The following is a 6607-nucleotide window of genomic DNA, read 5'->3' as shown; positions in this document are numbered from 1 at the left end:
GCCCAGCAGCATGCCGGGAGTTGTAGGCGGTAACTGCTGCAAAGCCGAAGCCGGCGGGCAAACCGGCTCCCGAGGCGGCATCTCTGCTGCAACCTTTTAATGGGGGAAGAGAGGAGACTCAGCTACAGATCTTAAATAAACGAATTCTCCTCCAAAGCTCCCTTTTTCTTTCGTGTCCTGACCACACGCCATTAGGAACATGATCCCCCCTTCTCCTCGCTCATGGGGTCTTAGTCTTCAGCAATATGACTTATTGCAGCCTGCGCAGGTTATAAAGAATACAAGCAATATCTTGAGTTATCTACTTATATGAGGGAGTGCTTTGAGTGTTTTCTTTAAAAAAAAAAAAAAAAAAAAATTGCTGCCGGGCGCGGTGGCTCACGCCTGTAATCCCAGCACTTTGGGAGGCCGAGGTGGGCGGATCACGAGGTCAGGAGATCGAGACCATCCTGGCTAACAAGGTGAAACCCCGTCTCTACTAAAAAATACAAAAATTAGCCGGGCGTGGTGGCGGGCGCCTGTAGTCCCAGCTACTCGGGAGGCTGAGGCAGGAGAATGGCGTGAACCCGGGAGGCGGAGCTTGCAGTGAGCCGAGATCGCGCCACTGCACTCCAGCCTGGGAGAAAGAGAGAGACTCCGTCTCAAAAAAAAAAAAAAAAAAAAAAAAAATCTTCTCAACTTTGCAAACTAATTTATTTATTTAAATAGAAAAGTGGTTTTCGCCATGTTGCCCCAGCTGGTCTTGCACTCCTGGGCCCAGGCGATCCGCCCGCCTCGGCCTCCCAAAGTGCTGGGATTATACGCATGAGCCACCGCGCCCTTCCGCAACCTATTTTTAAGAAAGGGCGCCAGGCGCGGTGGCTCATGCCTGTAATCCCAGCACTTTGGGAGGCCGAGGCGGGCGGGCCATGAGGTCAGGAGTTCGAGACCAGCCTGACCAACGTGGTGAAACCCTGTCTCTACTAAAAATACAAAAATTAGCCGAGGGTGGTAGCACGTGCCTTTAATCCCAGCTCCTCGGGAGGCCGACCCAGGAGAATGGCTTGAACCCGGGAGGCGGAGGTTGCAGTGAGCCAAGACTGCACCATTGCCCTCCAGCATGGTCAACAAGAGCGAAACTCCGTCTCAAAAAAAAAAAAAAGAAAAAGAAAAAGAAAAAAAAGGGGAAAACCAAGATTAAGAAGTCAAATTTGTATGTGATTTGCCAAGGACACAGAGCCTTGGTTTCTTCTCTGTTGTCTTTCCCTTGAACTATAAGGCTCGGCAAGCTCGAGCTGCATTCTCTTGTCCCCCGCCCCCCACCCCGCCCCCTCATTTTGTTCTGTCATCTTGTTTGCTTCTACTTTCCCCCTTCCATACTCTGCTTGAATACACTGGCCTCATTGCAGCTCCTTCAACTGGGCAATCATTCTCTTACCTCAGGGCCTTTTGTCTGGCTTCCACCAGCTAGCCACATACTTACTCCCTCACATAATATCTGCTCGAATGTCCCCATATCCGAGATCTTCCCTAACCATATTTCTTTTTCCCTGCATTAAGAGACAGGATTTCACTCTGTCACCCAGGCTGGAGTGCAGTGGTGCAATCACGGCTCACAGCAGCCTCAAACTCCCGGGCACAAATGCCTAACCATATTTCTAAAATGGTGCTTCTCCTTAGTTTCTATCCCTGTGCCTTATATTTCTTCTTAGCATCCACGTATTTGTTTTTGTCTTGTCTCACTTGACTAAATTCGGTGAGAGCAAGGAATTGTTTTGTTTACTGTATCCTCAACACACAGTACAAAGCCTAGTAGTTGACATTTAAGAGCATGATAGATATTTATTGGATAGATGGATGGACAGCAGGATTTAAACTCACGTTAGGCTGGTTCCAAAACCTGGTACATTTTTCACTGCAACCAAGAAACTATGAAGCCAGATCCACTAGCTACCAAGCCATCTCAGCTTTAGAATTGAGAGGCTGGATGGCTTGGGAAAACATGCTAAGAATTTCAGTTCTCTCCCCTAGGTGACATCAGAGACTCCAAGAAGCTAGGACACTACACTGCAAAATAAAAAAGCAGGAGATCAGAAAAAAGCAATCTTTTGGTAACATGCACTTGTCATCTCTCTTTGCTGAAATTCAGAGGCAATATAATGAGTGATCAAGAGCATGGATCCTGGAGTGATCGAGAGCATTGATCCTGGAGCCAGACTGCCTGAATATAAACCCCACTTCCTCTACTTACTAGTGGCATGACCCCGGGCAAGGGACATAAGTTTTCTGCCTTAGCTTCCTCATTTGCAAGCCAGGAATAACGATGTCTATCTCATTGGGTTTTGTGAAGATTAAACAGCTGATATATTGGAAAATGTTTACAACAGTCAGTGCTGTGTAAATGTTAGCTATTTTTAATCATAAGCTTTCTATTCAGTTGTGTAGAAGGTTTGGTTCATGATCCCATTCTTCCTGTGCATACAGAAGACAAAAGGGAAGAGAAAACTATCCTAGACCACTCTATAGAATCAGTAGGCTGAGTAACAAAAAACCAGCCTGATGCCCATGTTGAGGATGCTAAAAAAGTGTCTCATATGCCTACACATCCAGTGTTCCAGCAGTCATGGAAATTCATCAGGGTACCATCAGCCCCAGTGCCCAATGCATTAACCTCAATTGGTTAATGCCACCAAACTAGAAGATAGCCAAACCAATGTTATTACATCCTTTGAGAAGATGGCAGAATTCAATTTGGCAATAAGCTCTTAATCAGTCAGAAGATCATCTGGGCCAGGCATGGTGGCTCACACCTGTAATCCCAGCACTTTAGGAGGCTGAGGAGGGAAGATTGCTCGAGCCCAGGAGTTTGAGACCAGCCTGGGCAACATGGAGGGAGACTCTGTCTCACAAGAAATTTTTAAAAATTGGCCAGGTGCAGTGGCATGCACCTGTGATCCCAGTTACTTGGGAGGCTGAGGTGGGAGAATCACTTGAGCACAGGAGGTCAAGCTGCAGTGACAGCTGTGTTCATGCCACTGCACTCCAGCCTGAGTGACAGAACAAGACCCTCTCTTTTTTAATTAAAAAATAATAATAAAATAGAGATGGGGGGTTCTCCCTGTGTTGCCCAGGCTGGTCACGAACTCCTGTGCTCAAGCAATCCACCAGCCTCAGCCTCCCCAAGTGCTGGGATTACAGGCCTGAGCCACCACACCTGGCAGAGACTCTGTCTCTAAAAATAAAAATAATAGGCTGGGTGCGGTGGCTCAGGCCTGTAATCCCAGCACTTGGGGAGGCCAAGGTGGGTGGATCACTTGATGCCAGGAGTTCAAGACCAGTCCAGCCAACATGGCGAAACCCCATCTCTACTAAAAATAGCTGGGAATGGTGGCACGAGCCTGTACTCCCAGCTACTTGGAAGGTTGAGGCATGAGAATCGCTTGAACCCAGGAAGGCGGAGGTTGCAGTGAGCCGAGATTGTGCAACTGAACTCCAGCCTGGACAACAGAACGAGACTCTGTCTAAAACAAAAAACAACAACAATGAAAAAAATCATGACCCGAGCAGTGTTTTCTTTTCTTTCTTCCTTTTTTTTTCTTTTCTAAGAGAGGGGTCTCACGTTCCCCAGGCTGGCCTTGGACTCCTGGGTTCAAACAATCCTCCTGCCTTTGCCTCCCAAAGTGCAAGGATTACAGGCATGAGCCACCACGCCTGGCCCTGGGAAGTGTTTTATACTTTGGTCTTGCAGCTATGACTGTGTGTGAAGGTGATCTTATAGTCAGTAGTATCCTTAGATTATTGAGCTAATGAACAGGTGTATAGTATTCAGTATAAACTGTTTTACACTCATAATCCCTTTAAAACTCTCAAATAACTCTATGAATTAAGTATTACCTCCTTTTTAATACTTAATTCATAGGGTTAAGATGATAAAATTGAGGCTTGAAAGATTACTCTGTCCAAAGTCATATCCAGGAAGAGAAGGATCTGGGATTTGAATGCAGGCCTATCTGACACCAAAATATATACTGTATCAACTACCTCTTACCACCAAAAGATAAACGAGAACACATTCCCCAGAGAGGTGAAAATAAATAGGACAGAGGATATAATATGTTGAAATTCTTAGAGAAAAAGAGTTAAAATAAAAATCTAAGGCATTGTGTTTGTTTTTCTGAAAAGGAATCTGTAGACTTAGCCCTAAAGTTGTTATGCTACTTCACTAATTGACATTTAATTATATTATATTCCAGATCTAGAGAGACAGGCACCTCTTTGTGACTAATTCCACACTAACAAAAAGAGAACAGTATGTGTAAATCTGAGAAAAAGAGTGCCACAGCAAACTGAAAGCACAAACACCAAAGAAGTCATATGCGCCATTGCACTCCAGCCTGGGCGACAAAAGTGAAACTCTGTCCTCCCACCACACAAAAAAAGGAAAAGAAAACAAGAATCTACATTAATTAAAATGTGCACCCTCATCTTAAACATATCTAATATATGAAAACAGAGATTCGCATAATAGGTAAGCCAGTTATAACTCATGTCCCAAAATACCATATCAGTAAAAAATAGTACAATAAGACAACAAATAATACAATAATATTAGTTTAAATAGCAAGTTCCCTTATAATTGATATTAATCCAATTGAAAACTTTAATTCATATAAACTTTTCAGTGTCTGAATTTGAAAATGCAAATGCTAGACTTACTTGAAATTTTTGGCCAGGCGCGGTGGTTCATGCCTGTAATCCCAGCACTTTGGGAGGCGGAGGTGGGTGGATCACCAGGTCAAGAGTTCGAGACCAGCCTGGCCAATATGGTGAAACCCTGTCTCTACTAAAAATACAAAAATCAGCCGGGCATGGTGGCAGGCGCCTGTAATCTCAGCTACTTGGGAGTCTGAGGCAGGAGAATCACTTGAACTCGGGAGGCGGAGCTTGCAGTGAGCCGAGATAGTGCCACTGCACTCCAGTCTGAGTGACAGAGCAAGACCCCACCTCAAGAAAAATAAATAAATAAATAAATAAATTTTCAAGCAAGATAGATTTTAGCTTAGGCCTATGTTCACAAGGAACACTACAGGGGAAATGCTGTAGAGAATGTGTGAACAAAGACGTGAAAAGAAGAAGGAAGAAGTGGAAATAGATGAAAATTCAAGGTTGAAGATAAAATACAAGGTCACTAAAAGAACCAGGAAGGAGAAATAAAGTATGCAGAAAAAACAGTGCTGGTGGCATTACTCCCATGTCACAAAGGGCATCTTTCCCAACTCACTCCATTTTGCAGTGGTAGGATATTCTTCCTCATTTAAGTTTTGGAGTTGGTATAATGAAACAAAAATTAATCACAAACTAAAAGCAAGCATTCTAGCAGGGAAAGCCTTAACTCACAACTAAGAAAGTAGAGCATTTGCAGGAGAAGCAGAATGATGTAGGATTACTCCTAATGACATAATATATAGGCTGGGTGTGGTGGCTCACGCCTATAATCCCAGCACTTTGGAAGGCTAAGGTGGGAGGCTCGCTTGAAGCCAGGAGTTCAGATCAGCAAGGACCACATGGCAAGATCCTGTCTCTACAAAAAATAAAAATTAGGGCTGGGCACAGTGGCACATACCTGTAATCCCAGCACTTTGGATGGCTGAGGTGGGAGAATCGCTTGAGCCCAGGAGGTCAAGGCTGCAGTGAGCTGTGATGGTGCCACTGCCCTCCAGCCTAGGCAGCAAAGTGAGATCCTGCCTCAAACAAAACAAAACCAATTTGTTGGGTGTGGTGGCACATGCCTGTAGTCCTACCTACTCAGGAGACAGGCGAGAGGATCACTTGAGCCTAGGAGTTCAAGGCTACAGTGCGCTATGATCACACCACAGCCTGGGCAACAGAGCAGGACCCTGTCTCTTAAAAACAAAAAAAGAAGCTAAGAAAGAAATAGGCTGGGTGCAGTGGCTCATGCCTGTAATCCGAACACTTTGGGAGGTCAAGGCTGGTGGATCACTTGAGGTCAGAAGTTTGAGACCAGCTTGTCCAACCCGGTGAAACCCCGTCTCTACTAAAAATATAAAAATTAGCTGGGTGTGGTGGCACATACCTGTAATCCCAGCTACTGAGGAGGCTCAGGCAGGAGGATCGCTTGAACCCAGGAGGCAGAGGTTGCAGTGAGCCGAGGTTGCGCCACTGCACTCCAGCCTGGGTGACAGAGACTCTGTCTCAAAAAAAAAAAAAAAAGGAAAAAAAGAAAAAAAAAGGAAATATATATATATATAAATGGGGCAGCTAGGTGGGACAATTGTGCCATTCCTACTGAGACTGGAGTTCTCATAAGACCCATGGGGGCCATAACAGATCAAATTCCTGTAGAGGAACCGTCCGTGACCAAGGAAGCAGACCAATAATTCAGTAAAATGATAAAATGGTCCTTCAATTTCAGTTCTCCTGTCCCCCCCAAATCTGGAATTGTTAGGTTTGGCCAGAGAAAAAAGCTACAATCCTGTCCCCCCAAATCTGGAATTGTTAGGTTTGGCCAGAGAAAAAAGCTTCAATCCTGACTTCAAATATTTGGACTCTAAATTGCTTTCAAGACTGAATACCGAAGCTCTGCTCAGCCCTTCATGGTGATTTGCAA

This window comes from Pan troglodytes, chromosome 10 (genome assembly GCF_028858775.2).
Source record: "Pan troglodytes isolate AG18354 chromosome 10, NHGRI_mPanTro3-v2.0_pri, whole genome shotgun sequence".
In the NCBI taxonomy this organism is placed as follows: Eukaryota; Metazoa; Chordata; class Mammalia; order Primates; family Hominidae; genus Pan; species Pan troglodytes.
The sequence above is the reverse complement of the archived record's forward strand: the minus strand, read 5'-3'. Positions refer to the sequence as shown.